At 47.1% G+C, this 25574-nt stretch overlaps 1 long non-coding RNA gene across 1 annotated transcript; it reads right to left on the bottom strand.

Annotated features, from left to right (window-relative positions):
- Positions 1 to 5979: 5979 nt before the first annotated feature.
- On the bottom strand, positions 5980 to 14673 carry LOC144139204 (uncharacterized). The gene is made up of 3 exons (XR_013316098.1): positions 14485 to 14673; positions 13621 to 13758; positions 5980 to 7060 (listed from the first exon to the last, which is right to left on the bottom strand). It is a non-coding gene; the product is annotated as an uncharacterized LOC144139204 (long non-coding RNA).
- Between the last annotated feature and the right edge of the window lie 10901 nt (positions 14674 to 25574).

Raw genomic sequence — 25574 nt, 5'->3', positions numbered from 1 at the left:
TTTCATTGCGGTGTGCTGCCACCTAGCGTGCCTAGCGGAAGTTGAAGCTGTAGGGTTTGCCGGCGTTTCCTCCGGCTGCGTTCTCGTTGTATGCACGGCAATCCCACATTACGGCGAGGAGCAGCCGAAGTTTTTCTTCTGTGTTGGTGTTATAACGCCTTAAGACGACAGCCCCTGGTCATCACATAATACCAGGCGGCTTCTTATCACTGAATGAGGGCTGGCAGAGAAATCTCGGACAGATCCGTGTGCCGTCCGAGTGGCAGCTCGAGCAGTACTTGGAGTCGTCTGGTATGAAGTGCGATCGCCAGTTCAACAAAGGCCGGCAGTTCGCAAAATGCCTTTAAGCGCTGGACACATGTACGATTGGTACACGCGATTCGCATGCGACTGATCGTTACGACTGTCGCCACTAGTCGTACGCGTGAATTTGAGACGGCCCGATGCGCGCATGAGATGCGTCGTCGGCGTCGCTCCGCCCACAGTTTTTGCACCATGGTCAACTACGACGATCGCTGAGCTGAATTTGTAGATTCTGCGCGTTTGTTCGCAAGAAATGGATAAAGCAAGCAATCGTGAAGCGTTTTCTGCCTTCGGAAACAGTCCGCGCACACGCCGGCCGCGCCTGCCAGCTCGGCACACTCAGCGGCTCGAACCGGCGCAGACCACGGTAGCAACCGCGCTTGTCGCTGCTCTTCTGAATCAATCTGATCGCTAAAAAGTTCCACATGCGAGAAAGTAGGTGTTAGTGTGGTGAAAAATTGTGCTAGGGATTGTTGTCAGGGCTTATTTTAAAAGCGGCGATCAGATATATCTGCCGCAATGCAAGCCTACGCTGACCGGTCGCCGCGGCGCGCGGTGCGCCGAGCAGCCGAGAGATGGCGATACCTGCGCGGAAGCATCGAAACAGGCTACGCAGATGTCCGTGACGTCAGCTTAGGGATTCTCGCATTTGTCGTCTGCTTCACTCAGGATTGCTCTCCCTGCTGTTTCTTTGCGCTCGGTCAACGTCTGATGCTTGTCCGCACCAGAATTGGCGTGTGGGTAACTTTTTATCATAATAATAGGCTGAAAATCGCATACACTAGCTCATGGTGTCAATTAAAGTATAGTTTTGGATGCCGCTACGGGAGAAACATTGCCGGCGCCACCCCATTCCTTGCGAAGCCGGTCCTGTGCGGAGCGCGAAGAGTCAGAGCTAGGCGTCAGCTTCTCATGTAAGCATTCGAACAAAAGGAACAGTCAGCTGCTAATAACCGACAACAGCGAAAATGGAAGACCAAAACAAATTCTAGGCCTTCAGGGCTGTTGGTTTTGACAGAAGGCATCACGATTCCTGGTAATCATATGCAAGGTAAAACAGTTTTTGCAACCTTGCCGAACGCTCGAACGCGTTTTGTCACATCACTTTACGTTGTCAAGGCATTAAAGTTTGCCGATATGCACTATAGACGGCAAAAACTGTAGGTTGAGTTCCAAATAACCCAGTGTGTATATACGCGCGTGCTGATTCTATACCAGGCATCTAACCAGTATGGAGGTTTATTGAGCAAAACGAGTCACGTCTTCGTTAAATTTATAGTAACACATATATGTTTGCTAAGACCTGGAGGGATATTTCGGAACATTTTGCACAGCCATATCTTCCCGATATTCGGATATGCGTTATAAAACTGCACTCAAGAGGAGGAGGAGGAGTAAGAGGAGGAGGGAAAAACTTTGTTTAACAATTAAATCGATCTGGTTTACTCTCAGTCCAGGACAAGAGAGTAAAAGTAATTTTCTTCAAATCATAGAATGCCATCCCGAGTAGAATAGGATTTGTTCTTCGCGCCTGGAAGGGTTGAAAAGCAATAAAGAGCTACTTGGAATTCTTCTTCGGTTTCGAGTTTTGTAATATATGCAGGTGTACTATTTATTACGTTAGTTAGCGAGTATATCATGCCTTCTACACCGTAATCATGTCATCATTGTTCGAGTTGAGAGTCAGTTCGTTATGATAACGATATAATTACGATAGAAATTCGGAGCACAAAAGCCGCCTTCGAGTACTGTGGACCACGTTGTTTAGGGCGCGATCGCGGTGGCGTAGCACAAACCTTCTCATTGTATTTGCATGTGAATAAACAAAGCACGCTGCGGATATGCACCTTCTTGCACGCAGCCGTAATTAAAGCCAATTTGTGAAGAAGGGAATGTATGCCATACAAAATGAAGGAAATATCCACACGACCTTTGTGAGGCTCCCAAACATCCCGAAACCTCCTAATAAGAAGTTGGTGAGGGCGCAGAAAAAATTAATGCGTTGGGCAGAAAAAAAAAGCAAGAAACATTAATCCGATACAAGACAACAACGAAAGAAACAGAAGAAAGCCGCTTTATTTCCTGCTGTGCGATGAGCGTGTAGAGGCCGCTGCTTGGTACGTAGTATTAGACTGTTGAGTCTTCATAGGAGCATCTCAAAAATACTGCAGGGAAGCCTACGCATTTTGAATACTTATCGAGAATCTCTGATCGCTGATCCTCGCGAATAAGCAAGAAAGGACGAGTTACACACGATCTTCTGACCGATACTCTGAAGAAAGTTGTTCTCTATCTCTTTGTGTGTTGCAAACTTGTGGGGGATACAGCTTCAAATGATTCAGATGCGTCAGAAGCTGGCAAAATAACTGAGTGGCTAGAAATACGCTTTTTAACGCACTACAGCAACGAAGCGGGCGATTTCTAGCCCAGGCACTGTTGCCCCTCACAAGCGGAGTGTAGCAGACGACAGCGGCGCGAATCCCTAAGCCGACGTCAGAGCCAGGGGGCGCCACTCAAAGATCTCACCGCCAATAGCTCAGTGGGTCTAGCTGACTGAAGGTGGACCCAGGGAGCGCATTATGACCTTAAACTGAAAAAAAGTCCGCAGGTACAAGCAACCCGACATACAACGAGTTTTAAATTTCTTGGCAATTCATTAGGCCAGCACATAGCCGTAACATCCCCGCTCAGGTGAATTGGCCAGTCACGATGATAGCTGCTGTCAGAAGCTCATGGCTGTTTCACCAATTCCCGTTTGTCTTAAAACAATGCTGCTTAAATTACACACTGGCCAACTGCACCTCATCGAGTATATTTTACGCTCCTAGCATTCTGCAGTAGCCTTGTTTAGTGTTAAAGAACTACGTATTTGATCTCATGTGAAGACTGCGATTTCTGTTAGAGCATTTTGTGCTTTCAACCTGAATTGGTTGACGCTCGTCAATTCAACACTGGCTGCAAACTTTTATTGTGGTGTAATAAACAGAAAACCTGGATAGAGTAAAAAATACTGAAGAGTAAATTATGCTAGGCTTATACATTGCACAGCGTAGCTGTAAACATCAAAATTCAACTTTTTAGGTTTCACGAGGAAAAGCTCAGCATAACTTGGGCCAGCTATGAAGGGTAACTGCAGTGTAGGGCTATAGGTTAAGTCAGGCCACCTATAAATCTTTGACATGCTTCGAAATCTTGGCACACAGGCATTTTTTTTGTTCTACCTAAACCAATGCTTTGGACTTTGGCGAAATGTTTTGTACGGGTTAAACTGCACAATGCAATTGCAAATAAGAATTGAACAAACGTCTGTTGTGTCCATTCGAGAATCCAGTGCTTGCCTAATATCGAAAACTGCATCCAGCAATCGGTTCAAGAAATGTACTTGTATGTCCAAGAGACACGCTCAAATAAAAAGTTACCCTACTTCAACTGCATTCCTTGCATATTTATTTATTTGAAAATACTTAGCACGAAAACAACAAAACAGTACCAACAGGCAGTGCTGTCACTTTTCGTGCTCTCTCTCTCGTGCTGTGTTGTTTTGCCAGTTTATTAATTTTAAAAATATGCCACATTTGCCATTTTAGTTGGTTTTATTTGTTTTGATGTTATGCTGTGTTGCCAACGAAACTTTGTAAATGTCTTCCTAAGAAAAAAATAAGAATACCTAGCATTTGTAAGTGTATGCTTCTTGATGGATAGCAACTCTCACTATATGAAAGTGAAGCCAAGAAAACACCAAAGTCATCACAAACACTGAAGAATGTTTATTGACATGGCATCACATCACTTGCTGGACAAGCAACAAGGCACCATAATGCTGCTCACACAAGAGTGCAAAGTATGCGCCGTGGCTAAAACCACTTGATAAAAATACAAGCAGGCGCTTATCTGCCCCAAGGTGACCCTGAATGAAAATGTGACATGCGCAACACTGGAAATCAACAAAAGTTATTGGGTCAGGCATAAGTGAAAAGTGCAGGCAAAAGTCGAGGGCACTCTCATGTGTTGGATGACGAGACTGCTGGCAGAAGACAGGAAGGATCGAAGGGTGCTAACTCAGTATTGTATGGTTACAAATACGTGCAGATTGCTACTCACTGGACCAAAAGTGCTTGAAGACCCTGATTTTAAAGCAAAACTTTCTATGTCTCACCAGTGGAACATGCCATGCCAAAAAGGCATTACAGAAAAGCCAACTTTCTCTGACAATGATAATGATCGTGGGTAAAGAAGTGCAGAAAAAAAAACGCTTCCTGCAGTCAGAAACAAATCAGGACCCTCGCGGTGTGAAACCAACATCTATTCCGTGACACCATTGCAACATGGTCGAAGTAGTTTGAATCTGGATAGCGGTGCATCGAGATGCAAAATTAGACAAAAATGGTGCACCTCACATTCTAATGACGACGACAGTTTGAACGCGAAGCTTTCGTCGAGCAAAATCAAGCGGCGAAGTTTCAAAGCCACTGCAATCAAAAGTCCAAACAGCATGCAAGTAAGTGATAGCTGAAACAGGCAACGTCCAAGCTCAGATGACAATCTAGCAAGAAATCCCTCGCGAGAAAACTGAGTTAAACTGAAAGACAATTTCTCCTAGACACCCTTCCCACTAACTTCCAACCAAATTCCTTAAATGATCTCTTGCGTCCCTCCTACCCACCTAATTTAGCGGAGGCAGTGTGGGACACACTCTTGCATTTCATATACCGACCCACTATTTTTCACTTGCTATTTCCCACCCATACCCGTCGTGAACTTTAACTAATCGCTACTTCTAAAGGGGTCTGATGCAGTAGCAAGAGGCCCCCGGGTGTTTTTTTTTAACAGTTCAAGAAACGTTAAAAAAAAGCCATTATTGTCGTAAGACAAAAGCGTGCACGTTTTTTTTCCTTGCAATCACAGCAACTAATGAACACATGACAGAACAAGTAACAGAGAGCAATGATGAAACTGACAACCACAGATTTGCACATAACTGTGGAGAGGAACTCTCTGGATAGGAGACGGAGCAATAGAAGAGCACAGCAGCTGCGGCTGAACCTTCCCACGCAGCTGAACAGACGAAGAATACGGCAAATGGACAAAATTAAGGGTTGGGAGTCTTAGTAGCCACTGTACTTTCTTATCAACCAGGCGTGTGGCTGGATGGTATAGATGAACAGCAACGTGGGGGCTAGAGGACTGCTTGCTGGCGACACTACTACCACCCAGAAGTCTGTATTCCACAGTACACAGTAGGAGGAAATAAACTGGAAGTGGGACTGCGAATTGACATGATGTTACAAATGAAAAAAGTGCTGCGTGGCTGTCACAAGTCAAGGTCAAGCACCCTTAGAGGGAAGGTGCCAAAACCCCTTAGAGAAAAGATGAAGACATGACATTTGAATCTAGTGGCTAAAAATGAACCATTCATGTAGCGCCCCACTGTAAAAGGGGATTGATCTTCACTCATTTCCTGAAATAAAGTTTAAAAGCGGTTCATCCAGGGCAGTTGCCACCAGCACCCTAGAGTAGCATGGTGAAAACACACCACAATCTTTTCTTTTGGGAGGTCTTTTACCGGGCTGTCTACCAAAAAACTCAAATTCTTTTTTTCTAAGGGGGCACCCTGGTCTTAAAAAAAAACATGGTTTTTACAGTTAGGACGATAAAAATTGGGGGATGCATGTGGTTTTTCATTGAAATTGTAGATATGAAGTTTGTTTCTGTGTAAAACAACTACATTAAACTTTATTTGGCTTTTATGTTTGATTTTTTGACAGCCTTTGTAAAAAAACTGCTTGAGGGATGCAGCTGAACAAGGTACCGGTGAACTGTGCACAAATCAAGGACTGACTGCCATAAGACTAACATTATCATTATATATGGTCTGTAGCAGAAGTGACAGCTGTTTGAAGTTTGGGCCTGGACGGCAACACCAGTTTTCCTGGTTCCCATTTTCTAGGCCCAAACTTCACATGGCTGTAACTTCTGCTACAGACCAGATAGAGTGATAATGCTAGTATTATTGCACTCCTTGACTTGTGCACAGTTAACTGGTACTTTATTCAGCTGCGCCGCTCCAGCAGTTTTTTTATAAAGGCTGTCGTAAAATCAAACATAAAAATCCAAATAAATGTGAATAGAGTCGTATTACACAGAAACAAATTTCATATCTACAGTTTCAATGAAAAACCACATGCATCCCCCGATTCTTATCATCATAACTGTAAAAATAAAGTTTTTGATCAAAAACTGATGTTCCTTTCTAACTCGAAGTTTTCTGGCCAGCTCCGGCCTCGAAGGTCAGCTGCGCCTGATCAAAAGGACTGTCAACGCGGCTTGAGCTCAAGGCATCCTGGAATGAGGACACCTCTCTGAAGCATTTTGCGCATTTAATTAAAGTTTATTCTCTCTCTCTCTCCATCTTGCAACTTGAGTCAAAGTCCAAAATCTAAACTGCTTCGACCGTATCAGAAGGGCGCAGTCTGACAGACAATGGTTTCATAATGCAAGGGACACTGGTTCCATTATGACCATGGAAAGCGTTTTTTCTTGAGGTGCATGTGCTTTTGCTTATCATCCTCATCGCTTTGTGAAAATCACTGTGTAAAGTTAGCTTTCCTGCAGTGCATTATGTAGCCACATTGAATGCAATCAGTGAGGTCCTGAAAGCTTCACTTTAACAACAGGAGTTACGTGCTCGTCAAGACCCTCGTCTCACAGCAAACTTCTCTTCACCAGCAGGCACAGGTTAGAGCCCAGTCAGCAGGTGCTGCAAAGACATGATGAGAGTATTTAAGTACGAACCTCAAGATGGAAAGGAGGCGGAGCAAAGAGCAAGCTAGGTGTGGTGCTGTCAGGACACTGATGTCGCAACCCAAGCCTGGGAAGAAGCGGAGCCAATAGCGCAGTTGTTCCAGCCTCCTCTGGAACAGTGATTCAGCTGATACGCCAACAGTGACACGCCAATTTATAGTTATATTCTATATTTATATTAAATGAAGCCAGTGCACGTGATGCCATCTCCCGAGTTGTGCCATGCTTGCACCGCTCACCCCCTTGCTGGTAGCCATGTGCTCGTACCGTGGTCAACCTCAAGTCTTCACCCCTCTCCTTTGAAATCCTTTGTGTGCACGCACAACTCACCACATGCTGTCGAAAAAGAAGAAATAAAAACGTGCATCACTAGAAAGCATAGCTGCTACCCCAGCAACAAGTGGAGGGGGCACCCTTTTGTTTGTTTTGCCCGAGACGACTGTCCAGAATGGCGGATTACCAGCCCGCGCATGTGCAGATTGCTAATAGAAAAAGGTCCATTACCGCAATCTCATGGAGTCCGACGTATCACAGACGCTGCGGCACATACATGGCGGCGCACACACAGGGTCGCCCACTTGTGGGCCACACCAGTGAATACAACCTATGAAGTGCTATACCCACCACCGTTATAGCATTATCTAGCTGCAGTCAGCAACACTTTTTTATATGTTTACACGTACTTTCAAGCGTTCAGAGGGTCAAAATGGCTGCTTGTCACTGCTTCTGACCGATCATCCATGGGTCGATCCCAACAATCTGGCTGCCACAAATCACAGTAATAACGCGGAAGTCTTCAATTTTGGGCCGGACTGACGCACACGATTAGCGCCAGGGCTGTCAAATTGGCGTGGCAACTTTCTGATCGCGGCGTTAACACGCCACAGTGGTTCGAACACTTGCCCAGTATGAAGGTAGCTATTTCTGTCGTCGCTGGTTTGTCGCATAATGCATGCTTTACTGATGTTTAAGTGCAAGACCTGGCAAGCTTCTCTAGCTCGCCCAGAATTTCTCGATACGCAACTCTGAGCTGACGTGTGAGCACGTCTATTTGTCGTGTGGTTCCTTGTTAATAAGCCAGACCATGCAACTGAACGGTGCGAATGCAGATTTGATGCTTTCAGCGCATTTCACTCCTTTCTTCGATCAACAAGAGAGAAACTGTCAGTAATGCTCGTAGAAAGACGGGGCAAGTCAGAAATGCTGCTTGGACACTTCCTAGTACCATATAAATAGTGTACTTAATCTTACCGAGAGCCAAAGCATCATTTTAGGTTGTAGTGAAGCAGACCAGAAAACACCCCTGCCCTTTGTCTTGTCCTTTCTCTTTGAAGCACTCCTTTGTTTATGTATTGAAAACCAATTTGTGCAGCGGCACACTTCATTAGTTATTTGTGTATATGGCTAATTTTTTACATTTTAACATTTATATGTTCTCATTGTAGTATGATACTAATCTTGATCAGTGCATTTTTGAAGCAGAGGTGGTTTTCTTCAGGTGGCAGTTCCTTTTCTCTACAAAAAAGGGCTTGCTGTAAACAGGATCAAACAACAAAAAAGGAAATCTGTTTTAAGTAAGGAGGAAAAAGGTTCACGTCAATTTATAAGGCTGAGACAAAGATTATGGCAGTCACTACACGTGCTGCGGTTCCCGTAGGGCTAACAAGCGATTTGCAAAAAACTGGACAACACTTCCCATGGTGCGGAAACCGAAGATGTACTCCTGCAATTAAAACACGGAATTATCGCTGCCCCTTCAAAGGTAGATAATTGAGCCATTTTGGCACTTGATCTTTAGAAAGCTTTGGTCGCGTATCACACCAGGCTATTTTGTGTAACGTTGCCACTTTCACTCCGTGTCGCCGCACATACAACTATATCCGTAACTTCCTTTCGAACCGCACGGCTGTTATTCAGCTCGGTGACCTACAATCCGACACTATCCATTTCCCAACCATTGGCACGCCTCAAGGTGCAGTATTATCCCCACTCCTATTTAACATTGCCCTAATCCACCTTCCCAGTAAGCTCGCCGCGATCCCTCGCTTACTCCACAGCATATACGCCGATAATATTACGCTGTGGACCACCAGAGGCAGCGACTTTCAAATCGAGGAGGCTCTCTAACAGGGAGCTGACTTAGTTACCGCCGCCGCACAAGTTGGGCTTGGATGCTCACCTGAAAAATCTGAGCTTTTAATCCACCCCGCCAAATCAACCGGCAACCCGGCCCAGACACCCACCATTGAGGTCCGCATTGATGGTAGGGATGTTCGCCAAGTGGAAGTCCTGAAAATACTTGGGCTCTGCATACAGCGCAATTTCGCAAACATTAAGTACCTAGCACAGCTGAATTCTCAGGTGAATCAGACGATCGCCCTCATCCGCAGGATTGCTGCCCGCAACAAGGGGCTCAAAGAAACGGAGCGTATCCGGCTGATACAGGCACTTGGGCTCTGCCTTCTCACTTACTCCCTCCCGTATCTCTTGCCCTCGCGTACCGAACTCTCTAAAGTCAACTGCCTCATTCGAAAGACCTAAAAAACGGCGCTACAAATCCCTCAGAGCACTACCACTGCCAGACTCGAGAAACTCGGCATTTACAATACTGCGGAGGAACTCATTGAAGCCCACCTTATCAGTCAGCTAAATAGGCTCTCATCCACCCCCACCGGTCACACTCTCCTTGTTACTCTTAACCTTAAAGCCCCTATCCTCTGTGATGACAGGCTCCCGGTACCAGCCGACATTCATGGCTCCCTCACTATCCACCCTTTACCGCGCAATATCACCCTGTTTTCAACAAGCAGCCTAGGGAACTACGAGCACAAGCACTTACAGAGAAATACCCCGTCCACCCCACTACGGTTTACGTGGACGCAGCTTGCTATCGATGGCAGGATGCATACGCTGTCGCAGTAGTAATCAACCATCCCAACACTCCTCCTCTTAAATCCCTAACAGACCGCACCAACTGACCGTTGACGCGGAAGAGGCGGCAATAGGTGATCGGTAAAAAGTGCAAATGCTCATGGGTGCATTGTCAGCTCCCGCGGAGTTCTGTTACTTCCGGTTCGAGAGCTCTCCTGGCCTCCCATATGCCGACGGCTTTCACGCGCGCTTGTGCTTGTTGTTTATCTGTTTCCACTGAAAAAAAAAAACCGCTCATGCATCGCACATTCAATGTGTAACAACAATGAATTCTACTAGGGGCTTCTCTGAAAGGTTAGCACTCTGTGACAAATAAACAACACGCACACACGCGCGTGACAGCCGCCGGCGTACGGGAGGCCAGGCGAGATCTCGAACCGAAAGTGGCTGGAGCAGACAACGTACCCATGAGCCTTTGCACTTTTTACCGGTCACCTATCGTGCTAGCCCTTACACATAGGCCGCCCCCTATCACTATCATCTCGGATTCGAAAACGGCCATTCGAAATTACGCCAGAGGCATGATCTCGCCCCTGGCGCTCAAAATTCTCCTCAAAAATCCTCCTACCATACAAATAAAGCTGATCTGGACTCCGGCCCACATGGGCATGGGGGGAAATGAGGCAGCACATAGGGCCGCTCGAGAGCATACCGTCCAAGCAGGCCCTAGCCTCGAACCCTTTCACGGAGCGCTATCAGCTTGGGACAGTCTCTTGACCTTCCAAGACATTACGGCACATTACCGCCTCTCACGCCGCCAGCTCCCCCCCGCACACCCAGATTTATCCAACAGGGAAGAACGGCTATGGCGACTGGTGCAAACCCATACCCTCCCATGTCGCTACCACCTGCACCGTATTTATCCTTCCGTCTACCCCTCCACCAACTGCATGGCCTGTGGAGCACTGGAAACACTGGACCATCTTCTTTGGAACTGTCCCCACAACCCCTATCCTCTCTTAGCAGACGGTGGGCACTGGGCTGAGGCACTGGGCAGCTCCGACCTGTCTACCCAACGGGTGGTGACGGCGAGGGCTGCTGCGGACACCGGTACGCCGGTCACCACGTCCCCTAAGGGGCCTTTAAAGGCTCAATAAAATGTTTGTCCTCCTCCTCCCATGGTGCGGTCACATGCGGTTTTGCACAGATGGCATCTGGCCCCATTTTGTCTGACTGGCAATGAAAACTGCCTGCTTCAAAATAACTAAGACATTTTTTAGCCACATTTATATTCAGGCAGAAAGTGCTGTGCAGCCATTGCATGCAATGTTGCCTAGTATGAAAAATTGTGCTCAATAAATTTCTGAGGAAAGCTGGTTTAGAGAATTGCATTGTAGAATTGCATTGCATTGCATTGCAAAACAAAATTAACTATAAATGAAAAACAACACAACAAAAGTCCTGAGTTTTGCCATGCATATTTTTGTGCTCCTTTTCTATCATGTTTACAACCAACATGACCATACTGTTAATTACATTGCACCTTTGGTCTCATAGGTCACCCAGAAAGGAAAACAACTGAAGTCGATTAAGTAGTGTAAGGAAAATTCACTTTATATTGTAAAACAACAACAGTATTAATGTATTCTTGAAAGCGTAAGAAACAACAGCCTCGCCTGGACCTTTTGCAAATGTAAAATAGTTTCTTCTTGTCTTCTTTTTATTTTATGGTGAAGGAATGGGGCTGCTTCTTTTCCTGCAGCTTGTTAAGTTGGCCAATTTTTATGCGATCAGGTATCTAAGCATTCAGGAGTAGACGTGTCCTGATCAGGTATATCTTGAGTCCAACTGAGTAAAGCGTATTCTGATTTTTATCATGCTAAGGGTCATATTCCGAATGCTCCCCATGAGCACAAACGAGTTGCAGTGAATGAATGAAGATAGCACGGAATTCTTTTATCAACACGTAAATGCCTAAGACTAGTTAGCATACTTGAGCAAATCACAAGCACGGCATAAACTTAATGCGGTTGCCCAGCAGTTGGGCAACACGCCACTATTTAAACTAAATGCATATGCTACTCGATAGTTTCCCTCCAGCTTAGAGACTGCCTTTTCCATGTATTTTCTAGTTCATAAATATACCATAGAATGCTTGGCTGCAGCAGCTCTCATAAATTACAAAAGGACAAGAATAAGATGGGCATTGTTTCCACAGATGATCCCTTTGTATCATTCCTGACATGAAATAGCCAAGTGAATCTTTGGACCTTGGTAACAAACTGTTTCAAAGCACAGTGCAAACCGTGATGAACAAACAGCATTGCGTCAGGTGCATAGCCTGCGACACTGTGCAGCTGAAAAAAATATCTATGTCTTTCTGCTTCATTTTCCTGTGTCTACATATGCAAAGTGCCTTTATTAACAATAAAAGCAGGGCGGTAGGAGGGGTGTAAAACGTTTAAAGAGCTTACGGCAAAATAATGTGACACGCTTTTTTTAAACATTATGTATGAGCTGCCTCACGTAAGAGGCATTTCTTACAACATTCTTAGCCCTGTATGGCTTTCTCACACAGCTTAGATGTCGTGCGAAAAAGGCAACTTAGTCTAACAGCTCAAGGCGAGGTAGGTGCATCTTCTCCCCGTTTGCACTCAAGAGTTTACATGAGAAGGCATTAAGTAATTGCATCATATTCGAGTAAACTGAGGTCACTTCGCACTATGAGGCACAGGGCAGTGTGGTAGACCTCTCACTCAAGGATCTTTAGCGTAAACCAAGACATTGTGTACAGAAGGTTATTTTTTTTGGCTTTATAAATTCAATGCAGCCCCGGCAGCCAAGAATCGAACCCAAGACATTGTACATCCCTGCAGCCATAGGAAACCATGTGAGATCTGAGCAATCTGGCACCTGAGAAATCTCAGTACGATGAATAAAGCTACCGTGCGATATTACTTAGTGTTTACAAAAACCAAGGATAGACAGCATAGGGGCACTAGATACATCCTTGCTTACACAAAACTCAAAAGTAAAATAAAAAAAAAATATATATATATGACGCGGCCATCCGAGGCACGGTATATCTATGGTGTTGACTAACACCATGTACTGTGCCCTGGCCGACGACATAATTTATGTTCCTGCCTCCACTGGAAGCTGGAAAGCACTGTAAACGGCCCTGCGGTCAGCCATAACCCATTAAACGCCCAAGACTACAGTGCAAACTTTGTCGTGACGGAAACCACGTACGGTGCTGTTTGCACGAAGGTCACGCCAGCCCACCTCATAGATTGTGCTATATCGGTAGTGTATATAACAATTTCTGGTGGCACTTCACTAGGTGGTACATATAGCATCATCCATAAATTTTCAACAGTAAAAAAATGAAGGTAGTAATTAAGCAGTGCATGAGCTATCCCTACCTCTTCATTGTTTCACTAGCTACTGAAAGACTTGTATTTGAAAATGTCAGGCTGGAATGGATGCATAGACCAGGTTGGTTTTTTGACATAGGCATAAATAACTAAACTTGATTTTTAGTACACACTCTGCTGTCTTCATGGCTATCAACTACCGTGTTACTGTAAACCCTCGCTCGAAATGTACACGGAGTGAGAACGCACTGGTGGATCTAAAGTATACCATCAAATAGAAGCCAGGAAAAGTCGGGAACCCGTTTGGTTGTGACAAGTGGCCTGCACTAGAATGGCAGTTCCCACTAGAATGGCAGGATGAGTGCTGCAGGCAGGCTAGGGGCACCGTGACTGCAGTCAGGAGATGCTGCAAGAGAAATAAATGGAACATGAGGAATGAAGCACCGTTGAGGCAGCAGTAAATAAACAATCTAGGATGACTAAAAAAAGGGCAAACGAAAGCGAAGACCACACAAGCAGTGCTCTTGCCCGCCCTGCGTTATCCGGGTCGTTCCCGCTGAATTTCCATCGGTTATTGAACGCCGATTGATGAGATGAAAACACATAACGACGTAAGCATTCCTTGGCAGGCACTCCTGACAGCAAAAGTGCTGGATGCAGCAACGAGTGCAACAGGCTAAAGTAGCATGTTACAACGCCCTCACGAACCACACGCACACACGAAAACCTTGCCAACAGGGACCTGTCACGCTCCTAACTTCACCAACAGATCGTACTGCAAGTTCATTTTCGTAACAATATTAAGATCGGTTAGCACAAGGCACGTTGTCTAGAAAAAGCGTCGAGGAAAACAAGTGATGTTAATGACGCCACATTAAAGAGACAATGAAACGTCATGGGCGAGACGGGTTTGCAATGCGAGCGAGTTTCCGCGCCGTGCAACAAACCGTCAACAGCTCGCGATCGCCGACAGACGCGAACGAGCAGCATAAACAGCGACAATAATGCAAGACGGGGAGAACGCGCCGTTAAGAATTTCGTAAACGTCGCTAATATAACTGCCGCGAGCAGAAAGCAAGCTTTGCAGTAGGAGATATGCGAACTGATTGCAAACCCGCCAAAAAACACTCACCTGGTCGGCCGATGGTGGACAGTTGAACCAGTTGAACGCCCACAGATAACTGCAAAGCTGTAGTGCCAGAAGACGCTGGAGCTGTTGAACGACGACTGACAGGGCGACAACCATCGCCAGAGTATGAATTCTTGCGTCGACCGCATAAGTCGAACGCGACTACTTGAATCACTACGGCACGTACGCCGTGTAGGCAGCAGTCGGAAAAATGTAAACATACCGCGCGGGAACGCTGCGAGCAAACGTGACGTCACATCCGCCTAGCAATGCTCCTCACCCGCCCAGGAGGTTGGTTAATTCCTCTCCTGAAGGGCAGGTCGGATTCGGTGTATAGATCTGGGAGACTGTGCTGCGCAATTGGGGAGGAGGGCAGAGCCTGAGCCATCCCACCCGGAGGGAACACTCAATATCCTTACTGCGGTGACATGGGGAATAAAAGAGCCACTTATGGTTATCTGTGAGTCTGGGGTGGATATGGGGGTGGGCAGCCTCATGTGCGGGCCTGAAGGACCAGTAGGGCCGATTTAGAGTAAGGCTTTTTTTACTGGCACAGGTGCAAGCCGCGCAACGTCCGTTTATTTTTTTTTACTAGTGTAAAAAATGGCTCCAGTAGCACTCTGAACTGTTCTGAACGACACTGCACGCATCTGCACCAGCTCAAGTAAAAAAAAAAATGTTTCCAGACTTTTGTACTGGGCCGTAACCCTAATCACACACATTGAGAGAGTGATCAGAGTGTGGGATGGGCGGCTGACGACCGGAGGCTACCGCAAGCGCTCTGCAGCTTTTGAGATAGGTCCGATGTGTTTTTCAGACAGGAATGTTCTGGTGATGTCCGCTGGAAGCCGCCGCCACACAGTGGTGGAGCTAATGCGGGACGAGACCTCTCTTTGTGTCAGAAGAGGCTGAAGACGCTTTGTGCTGCGGTTACGGTGCGGCGTGGCCCGGAGCAAGGAACAAGGCGAGGCGTATGTGATGGTCTGAACTATTGATTCAAAGTCAGGTTGCAGCAGGGTGGCAGTCTTCTTTGCGTGTAGGAGAAACGCCTGTTGTGAAGGTTAATGTAATTTGGCACGATGTTGTACTCTGGCAAGGCGAGCTTAAAGGGCTGCAGAGTGGGGCAATAGACCAGAGGTGCAGGTCATATACAGTACTCCATAACAAACAATAGAAGAGCAGTTATACAGCTGCCGGAGCTCCGTCGGTGGCACGTCAACGGTGCTGCGCGTAACGAAACCAAGCATGCGGCGAGTTCTCGCGACAGTGCGGTGGACCTGGGCAGCAAAGGAAAGACGTGAATCTAATTCAGCACCACTTGTTGATGTCACTCGCCCAAATTCCCGGCATCAAAGAGCGAGCACAGGTGCTCTCGGAGGACGACACAATCTGGCGAATGTCATAGTTGATGATTTGGCAGCACTTACAAGATGGTGTTGCACAGTACAGTGGTGACACATGCCAAGGTCAGCCTAAAGAAAGGTGTAGCTAGCTGCAGGGCAGTGGATAGGCTCAGATGTCATCAACAAACAGAAACGGAAAGCAGCTAAGGTTGCATGTGAACATTTTTTGTGAATTAACAGCGTCGGCCAAAGTACGCTTCCTTGGGGTGCACCTGCAAAGACTGCCGTGCTGGAAGCAGTTGCACAGCGGTTGGGTTCGTCGTGGTCGCCTTGCTGTAACCTAGCAGACGTGTTCGTTTTCGCCAAATCTAGGCCGCTCTCAAAAGCACCAAGTATCGCTGCTAGAGTGAACTACAATTATTTATGAATGGGGTCATGAAGACAAAATACAACTCTGTTCATTTTAAAAGAACCAGCCTTTCATAACACACTGAGCTAGCGCCATCCCGGCCACAAAATACGTTTTTCAAGCGATAAAACGCCAGAAAAGCTTTCAAATTTCGCGCTATAATAACGTGATGTGGGCGTGAGTGACGTCATACGGGCCAGCCCTGCACCACAGTTTTCAGTGTGTTAACTGCACGTTAACATTCGAGTGATACGACCAAACGGAACTAGAGGCTCAACTACAATCGCCCTGTCATGTTTATAGTTGGTGGCTTTGGTCGACGGCCGCCAATCGCACAAACAAGATCCAGTGACGTCATAGAAAAATATCCGGAAAGTGGGAGGGGAGTTCCACTTCTCCATATGTTTTCTCTAATACCTAAATTACTTGTTTGATGTTTACGACGAAATTGGTATCCTTGGTACTGGGAAAAATCTGCTTGTATACTGTCATCATGGCCCTTTTAGTAGTTCAGTCTAGCACACAACCGTATTTAGACGTCGTGCGAAGCCTCTGAGTGGTGTCACGGAAGTAGTATGACCGAAATTCTCGAGATATTTCACCTCTCGACACTAGATTATTCAGGAATTCATTCTTTATTTCCTTATGCCAATAGGCCGCCAGAATGGCCACGCCCGTTCTGGGTGCCCTGATGCTCGGAATATGGCTGTACTAAAAACCCTCCAGCTGATGTGAATCTGTAAGAACATAAATTCGTTAGATTTCAGATTCTAGAAAAATTCCTTTCTAGAAAAAGCTGCAAGATTATCTAGAAAAAGCTGCGATACTATTGGGGGCTCATTCGAGGGAGGCGATCTTTAATTTTGTAAACCGTACAGAAGCGGCCCTTCCTTCACAACGCAGAGCATCATTAAACACGGGGATACGCTGCACACTGTGTATAAAGCAATCTAGAACATACTGTTATTTAGTGAAAATATGGATAGCTATGCACAAAAGTCACTCAAATTAAAAAGAAAAAAATTACGCCCACCTCCCCTCGCGGGAACCCTGGTGTGATGCGACGCTGAGGGGGGTTCAAGCGCAAGCGGAGAGCAACCGTCGACCGAAAGGCCGCCGGAGAGCGGCACACCGGTTATATGCGCAGCGCGCCCGAAGGAGAGGAGACCGCGGAGAGAAAGAGTACTGCACATGCGCAGCACCGCGCGCAGCGCCGCCCACCGGCGGAGTGAGAGCGCGCTGGGCCGCACACCCGCAGATGTTGAGAGAGAGTGTTCGCTCTCACCTGGGCACGCGCCGGCGCCAGGGCGTCTGCGCGGCTATGAAGCAACACAATCCAACACAATCCACTTTAATCCAAGTAAAGCCAATCCAATCGAATCCAATCCAATGCCCCTCGCGAGAGAGTGTTCGCTATCGGAGAGGAGAGGGGGAGAGTGGAGGATAGACGCAGCCTTGCGGACAACAACAACGGACGCACGCAGGAAGGACAGGGCCGCCGACAAGAGATGCTCTCAGCGCCGCATCTAAAAAATCACGTAGGATTGCGGGGCCCCGAACCCAGGCAGTTACATTAGAATCAAAGATTCCACCCGATAGCCCCGACGTTCTTTTCCTCGTCTATTGTCAAAACCACGAAATTCGAACGGCGTCTAACGATGGTCGCTTGTATGCAAATCGAATGCTAGGTGTTTTACCTTCTGTATGGCATTCGAAGCGGAGCGACACTTACAGCCCAAGCGGACGGGGTGGCGCCAGCTGCGGCACCCACAATAGTCACGCCAATGAATTGCGGGCGAGTGGAAGGACTGAAGTTATCCAGAAATCACGTCCCTGTGCCGTTTGGAAGCTCTATTGCTCCAAGTAACAAATCAAGCACCCAGCCGAGTGGTCGTATCTGTCCTTCCGGGTCTTCATTACCTCGCGCAGTGAAATTTTCAAATATGACACGTGATCCAGTTCAACCGGTTGTATTTAACCATCGCTCAATATTTCACCTGTAAAGCCATTGTTGAGAACATATGCAGACGGCATGTGAGGGACATGACCATTAACCGGATCATAACGCATTGCGCCCACAAAAAATGCTTTAATTATGGGTGATACTATGGCGACGCCACTTGGGAAGCGACGGCCGCCTTGATTGTTCGCTTCAACATTAAATGACGGTCGAAATTCGGCATGACGTCTTTATGGCGGACGACAAGGATAAGGGGAATTAGATGTGAATGGGTCTCGACTATGATCTTTGGCACATTTTATTGCCTTCAGGTTTATGCGGCGTTGTAATGAACAGTTTGTTATCAACCAAAAACTGCGGCACTTTGGAAAGCGCTCCAGTATCCCTTACACTGCAGCCGCATGCCAGCGCGGCGTTTAACAAAAGTTTCATTTTTAACTGAAGCAAGTTTTTCTGATTAAATTTTCTCATTGACTGATAGGCTTTTATCTTTGGCACATTGGCACTTATCCTTACCCATCCCCAATAAACGTTTACTTGTGTGCTAGCTTTGTTTTCTTTTCGTAAAATGAGAGTGATGTTTCATCTGTGCTAATTTGTTACGTTTGTTTACGTTTGAAAAACGCAAGTGATGGTTCTTTGTTTGCCTTGTGTTATATGGCTGCCTACTATGCGAAATGTGAGTGACTGTTCCATCTGTTTGCCTGGTGTTATATGCTAATATTTACGTCTTTTGTACCGACCTGCTAAAATCCCTCCAGGGGATTGCAGTACCCATAAAAAATCAACTTAAGCCAGAGCGATACGCCATCGCTCACATACTTCAGTTGCTTTTGCAGACGTCACCTCCCGCGAAAGCCACTTTCACTAGCCTCTTGGGAATGCACTTCACAATCGACACCATCGTGTCAGGATCAGCCTTGAGCTCATTCCACTGCTCCACGATGACTTCCCAGAGTTCATCGGGATCCGCGCTGTCGAGCTCACGGTAGCAAATGTTACTGCTGACGCGCCTCCAGACTTCAGCCATGGGGCTGAAATCCTCGCTCTCGGTCGGCCACGGCAGAACTGTTAAGCCTAATCGTTGCATCTCCTCCGTCACTTCCGGGGCACGGTGAATGACGCTGGTGCCTTGCTGGAGGAAACAGCAGCCGTCCGGGAACGGGCCCTCGTCGTCGAGTAGGTACGGCACGAGTACGTGCGAGATAACGTCCACGTAGGACGCGCACGTCAGTGTATCGTCGAGGCGGAAGATGGGGCCCAGGCCACGGTGCGTGAGGCAGCCCCAGACGTTGACGAAGCAGCGTCCCTGGCTTTTCACTATGTCCAAAGGCTGGTACCTAGAAAGAAAGAAAACAAGGGCCGTGCCGTTAAAACGATCAAAGATTCGTTCATGGGCAGAAAAAGAAAAGCAGAGGCCGTGCAATTAAAGCCACCAAAGTTTGGAAACTAGAGGGGAAAAAGAGGCAGTTCCGTTAAAACGACCAAAGGGCCTAGACAGAAAAAAAAAACATGTCGAGGCCGTGACGTTGCAACCATTAAAGATTGATGCCTAGTCAGAAGGAGAACTTGCTGTGCTTAGCTGTTAAAACAACCCAAGGTCGGTACCTAGACCGAAAAAAAAACAGAGGCCGCGCCATTAAAACGACCAAAGTGGTAGGTACAAGAAACACGGGCCTTTTCGTTGAAACGACAAAAGGTTGATACCTATGCGGAAAAAAATAAAAAAAAACAGGCCGTGCCGTTAAAACGAAACTATGCGATTTTTTTGCGTGCATTAGCAAGATTAAAACAGCGACTTTGGCTTCGGTCGCGCTACATTGATGAATACAGATAATTAAATCACGAAATGCTTGTTTTACTGCTTCGTTACACTCGTGACAAATAATACTGACTCGGTTATACTTTAAAATCAGGAAATTACTGCCAAATCGAAACAAACTGCAGAAATAGCGAGATTGAGCAACAGTGAAATATACGCGCTTTCACGTTGTAGTCCAATGACTGATAGATGAGAAAGTTGGCTCACAAGGTGATTGTGCTACTCCAGACCAATTTTATAGGCCTTCAAACGTCCAAATAATTATCATCATACTGTTGCCAAGTATAGTTAATGAACGCTTTTCTGATGGAGGTGAAAGACAAAAACGCCCGTGTGTCCGAGATTTCAGAGCACATTAAAGACCCCCAGGTGGTCGAAATTAATCCGGAGCCCTCCACTAGGGCGCGCCTCATCGCCCGTGAAGCGTCGGCGCGTTAAACCCCACAACCAATCAACATTTAACGGAACTATATGTACGGTAAACACACAAAAGGGGAGACCATTGCGTAGCCTTTGTACTAATACAAGCAGCTTCTTTTCCTAATCATTAAGGCATAGAATTGACCAAACTTTATTTTTACTCTACTTCTTTGATCCCCGAGCCCCGTACCGGTGTTCACAGCGCTGCTAAGGTTTCATCTCACGCGTACCTGTACCTAATACGCGCACTTACTTCCACAAGCCAGGCCGATTCACCTTGCGCCTCGAGTCCCAGCGGGTCCGAAACGTCGTGTCGTCGGTGAACACCACTTGGCCCAGCCACTGGTCCGCGGTCCAGGACCGGTACTCCTCGGCGAACCGTAGCCGTTCTGCCTTGGCCTCGGGGGTCACGACGACGGTCCTGTAGGGGGAGCAGCCGTCCTTGCAACGCAGCCCGGCCTTTATGAGTCGCGAGCGCACCAAGGTAGCGGCGACGTCCAGGCCGAGCGAGTCCCTTATTTCGACGGCCGTCAGGAGGGGGTTGCGCAGGGACGCCTCGACGATCATCCTGTCCTGCTCCGCCGTCGTCTTCCGGGGTCGCCGACCGTGTGGGGCGTCCTGGATCCGACCGTGGTCGCGGAAGGCACGCACGATGCGGTTGACGGTGCACAGGTTCATTTTCAATTCGCTCGCGATGGCCCGTTGGCTCTTGCCCTCCATGAAGAGCTGCGCCGCGCGCACTCTGGTGGCGATGGGGACGCGGGGAGGCATCGTTGCATTTGTCGGCGATCACCCTCTGAACGCGTGGTGAACGAAGTGGACTGTTTTATAGTGGCTCCCCGACGGCCTTGTTGTTCTCGCTAAAGTTGTGGTCCTGAAGGCACTTCACTGCCCTGCAGAAATAGTAAGAGACGTTAGCGTGACATTGGAAATGATCGTTTAATTGAATGATGCACTAGTCATAAACACAGGCACGTCACTGTGTCCTTAAAAACGCCCCAGCAACATCAAAATCATACTTGTATTCACTGGCGTGGCGCGCATGCCGGCAACCATGTATGTGCGCTGCCATGCTGCAGCCTGCGCGTCCCCGCGTCGTACGCACGGGCCGTGTGCAGCGTTTGTGCGGACAGCAGCACAGCAGTAGTATTGAGTCTAACCGAGCTCAAACGCGTTACCTCGGCGTTATGTACTGTTTCGCGTAGCGTCCTCCAGCCTACCTGTCGCGAAACACGAGTGAAGTTGTCGGCACAGATCAGATCATTACCCTACGCGGTGGCTCAGTGGCTAAGGCGTTGCGCTGCTGAGCAAGAGGTCGCGGGTTTGATTCCCGGCCGCGGTGGCCGCTTTTCTGATGGAGGCGAAAAACAAAAACGCCCGTGCGTACGAGATTTAGCGCACGTTAAAGATCCCTAGGTGGTCGAAATTAATCCGTAGCCCTCCACTACGTAGCGCCTCATCGCCTGCGTTGCGTCGGCGCGTTAAAATCTACAATTAATTAAAATAAAAAAAGATCAGATGATTGCCAGCTGCCGTGTTTTGGTATCGGCCACTTCTCAGCTCTCGGAGAGCGCTTTCCCCTTCGGCCTATCGGCCGCTTGCCGATAGACGTCGCTAGTCTACCAGCTAACAATGCACACTCACTGCTACGCCACCGTCGTATCTCAATAGGCGTGCGCTTGAACGCTCACAATTTTTTCGGAAGCATTATTTGGCTTTCGTACAGAACGGCTCTGCCGAGGGGAACGTGCGGGTGCACCTGTGTCGATTTCTGTGTTCGCAGTTGCCAATTCGCTCCCGCGTAGGCATTTCGTGTGTCGTGTCGCTTTCTTTCGCAACCGCGGCTTCATTCCCCGGGGATGACACGGAGTTCTCAAGAAGAGCATCACCACCCAATGTCACTGCGATTATTCATATCTGTTGACGCCACGGCCGAGAATAGGGTGGTAATGACGACGCCGGGCCTGTTTTCTTTTTCTTTTCCTGACGCATGCGCAGACACGGTGGGCACTATCATGGCGGTTTCAGTGCTGACAACAGGAGAAATAGCCCTCTAAACTATTATTTGAACGCCGTCGACCGGCAACTACTCCCATATGGAGGGATAATACCGTGTCACTCCTTCCTCAATTAAGATGAGGAGTAGGGGTGATGGATCGTCTTTTTCTCAATTCTTCGCTGACGACAACGACGGTAGTAAAAGGTGTTCGCTGTAGGCGAAAACCTGTTGCTAACGTGCTAAAGACGAGTGAACCAGTCAACTTTCATTATATCAAAAGTTATACAGGGTGCTACGGGCAATGGCGCCATTGGGGTGTGGTGCATTTGTCGGCGTAATTTCGCGGAAATGGGGAAGGAAGATAGCAGGCACTGCGTTTTATTATTTTGCCACAAGGGCTCAAGTGGACACTACATGGAGGGCGCCTGGAGGAGGAGTGGGGATATAGATGTATATGCCGCTGTCGAGGCATATATAACTTCAAGGCTGTCGAGGCGACGAAAAGAAGATTAGAATGCTGGTGGATAAAAAGCAGAGAGGGGATGGGAGTATTGCCTAGGACCACGTGTAACAGAAAAAAAAAAATTTGTGCCTGCCCTAAGAGCAGCGCTAGTATTAAACGAAGAGTATAAAACATAGGTATATTAGATTTTTTTGGACACGTCATCACCCCGCTACAAGAAGAATACCACTAGCAATCATCAATCATCATTATCATCATCCGCAGAAGCGCATTTCTCCAAAGGTTTGACAGCGATAGTGAAAATACTGTTGACGGCAAAATCTCCCTGTCCCCATTCTTGGATCTGCCACGTCGGATGCTTTTGTAAGGCATTTGCGACCTCTGCATACACCATCTTTACTTACAAATGGCGTGGACATTGGTGTTTGCTGCGACCCAAATTTGAATGTTTAGAGATAAAAATTCTACTACTTAATTCCAACGACGTTTACAACATTTTATGCACCGGAAACAGACATCACAGTTATTTTGACCGGGGCAGTAGCCATGTATGTGTAATCAGTAAGTTTATAAGAGCCAAATGCCGTCAGAATTCTTCTGATATTCTGTTTAAGTCCCCCTTGTCTCCAAGGCACTTTTCATACCAGTGGGTATGGGTAGACTGAGATAACCTTTTCCCCCTTGCGCTTACCGCCGCCTGCGCACGGCGCAATCTCATAAAAAAAAGCGTAATAGACGAAGGCGTTTAACTGCGAATGCTCGGTGCATCTTTTGCACATTGATGCGCGAACAATGTAACACTTGCATTACAAACCACAACTTCGATACAAAGAATAAATTGCACACAGTTGCCATTGCAAATATGGACAGGTTGGCCCCTCTCCATTCTTCCCCATTCTCGCGTATTCCGCCAGTATGGGTCGCTGTCCCGGTAATTTGGTGAGGTGGTTTCTTTTTCTTAGAGGCACAGCTGACCCTTTTTCAAGAACAGTGTGCTAAGTGCGCTTATGTGGAGCTTGCCGCAGTTCGTGGTGTCATCACGTCGCGTGTAGGGAAGAATTGTTGGCTATTTTAGGGAAATAGGGTTATCAATGAGGTTCTTATCGGCTCGCTTCTCCTTGGAATACCTAAGTACAGTCTCACGTAGGGCATTGTGTAAGGGCGTATGCGATAGCCTCTTCTCTTCACCGCGGTACCGAGTTTTGTACTCTGGAAGCCCAGGGAAAGATGTACTGAAAAAAGTCAAAAGAATGCCTGTTCCAGCGGGGGTGAAGCCTTTCTTTTTTAAGCTGCATACCGAGACACAGTTAAAACGTGGCTACGCAAGAAAGGGTTAGAGGTTCTTTGGGGCACGGATTGCACAATATGTAAGCAACCAGAAACCATTTATCATGTGTCACTGATGAATGGCGTTCCAGTTCTGGTATTTGTTACAGCGAACTCTGCGTAAAGATTTTCCATTAGACCGATACGGCATTCGGTACCTGCCTACAGAACACGAGAATGAAGTACCGTACGATTTACTGATGCTCCTGGGTCTCCATAGTATGTGGAGACTGTCGAGAGCACGTATGGCCTGGCTCCATGGCGACGACGAAGCTAGTCCGGCGAGGCAGCTGTTTGTTCCGCGAGAGTGTTACACTGCCTGTTGAGGGGATTGAAATTCAAGGCTCGGTACCTGATTGGGTAACATGTGTAGAACCATTGACAATGAGGAAATAGTGTTATAATAAAGCCAGCCGGGGGACCCGGATGGTGGCACTGCACGTTTTTCCTACGTTGCACTGATTAGCGTTGCTCCTTCTGTGCGTATGCTGAAGTCCGGCAGCATATTCGGATGGTGGCGCAGTACGTGTGTCGGTTTGTCCTGCATTGTAATGTTGCGGCTGTGTGTGTGTAAAATCGGGCAATAATAAAAAAAGCCGCGGCGTTTAACTGTTGATAGGAACTTTAGGGATTACACATTAATTTAAGTAAAATGCTGGCAAATTAGGAATAACGGCGGCTACTTTATTCAGTTAACAAAACGAAACTTGAATTTGTAGATTAAAACACAATTGCTTGCAGTTTAAAACACTACGTACACAAAACTGTAAACATTTTGCAAATTCAGCGGACACACCCGAAACACTTCGCAAGTGGTATACCCCTCACCTGCACCCTCGATGTCCTTACTGCCGTACCACCACTCCATCAGACCTCACACACCCAGTTTGGTGGTGCCCAGCTTTCGCCAGGCACCTTACATTTAAATCTCCCCAACCCCATCCCGATCCACAACAAACTGATGCACAACTATTATATGAAATAGCGGTTTATTCAATTAAAGGAGCCATGAAGAGAAAACACAAGTTTGGTTCATTCAAAAGATTGTCTCGTTAGAATCATACTGACACCACTTTTAACTTAAACTTCGCTCAAATAAGCTACATAATTAGGAAAAACGGGAATGGTCATGCGACCCACCAGCTCATTTCCCGCAACAGAACCTATGATGTCACATGAGCTAAGCTCTGCGATTGGCGGAGGCTGGCAGAAGCAGACGCAAATTAGGTAGAGCTTACAAACTAGACGAACGAGCGATTTGCGCTTAAATTTAGGGCACATTCTTTACAAAGCAATAAGAATGATGGGACAAACAGTGGAAGTTACGAAAGCACATGTAAACATAGAAGTA

This window comes from Haemaphysalis longicornis, unplaced genomic scaffold (assembly GCF_048455015.1).
Source record: "Haemaphysalis longicornis isolate Haplotype H1 unplaced genomic scaffold, Haemaphysalis longicornis Haplotype H1 scaffold_5, whole genome shotgun sequence".
Taxonomy (NCBI): Eukaryota; Metazoa; Arthropoda; class Arachnida; order Ixodida; family Ixodidae; genus Haemaphysalis; species Haemaphysalis longicornis.
The sequence above is the reverse complement of the archived record's forward strand: the minus strand, read 5'-3'. Positions and strand labels throughout refer to the sequence as shown.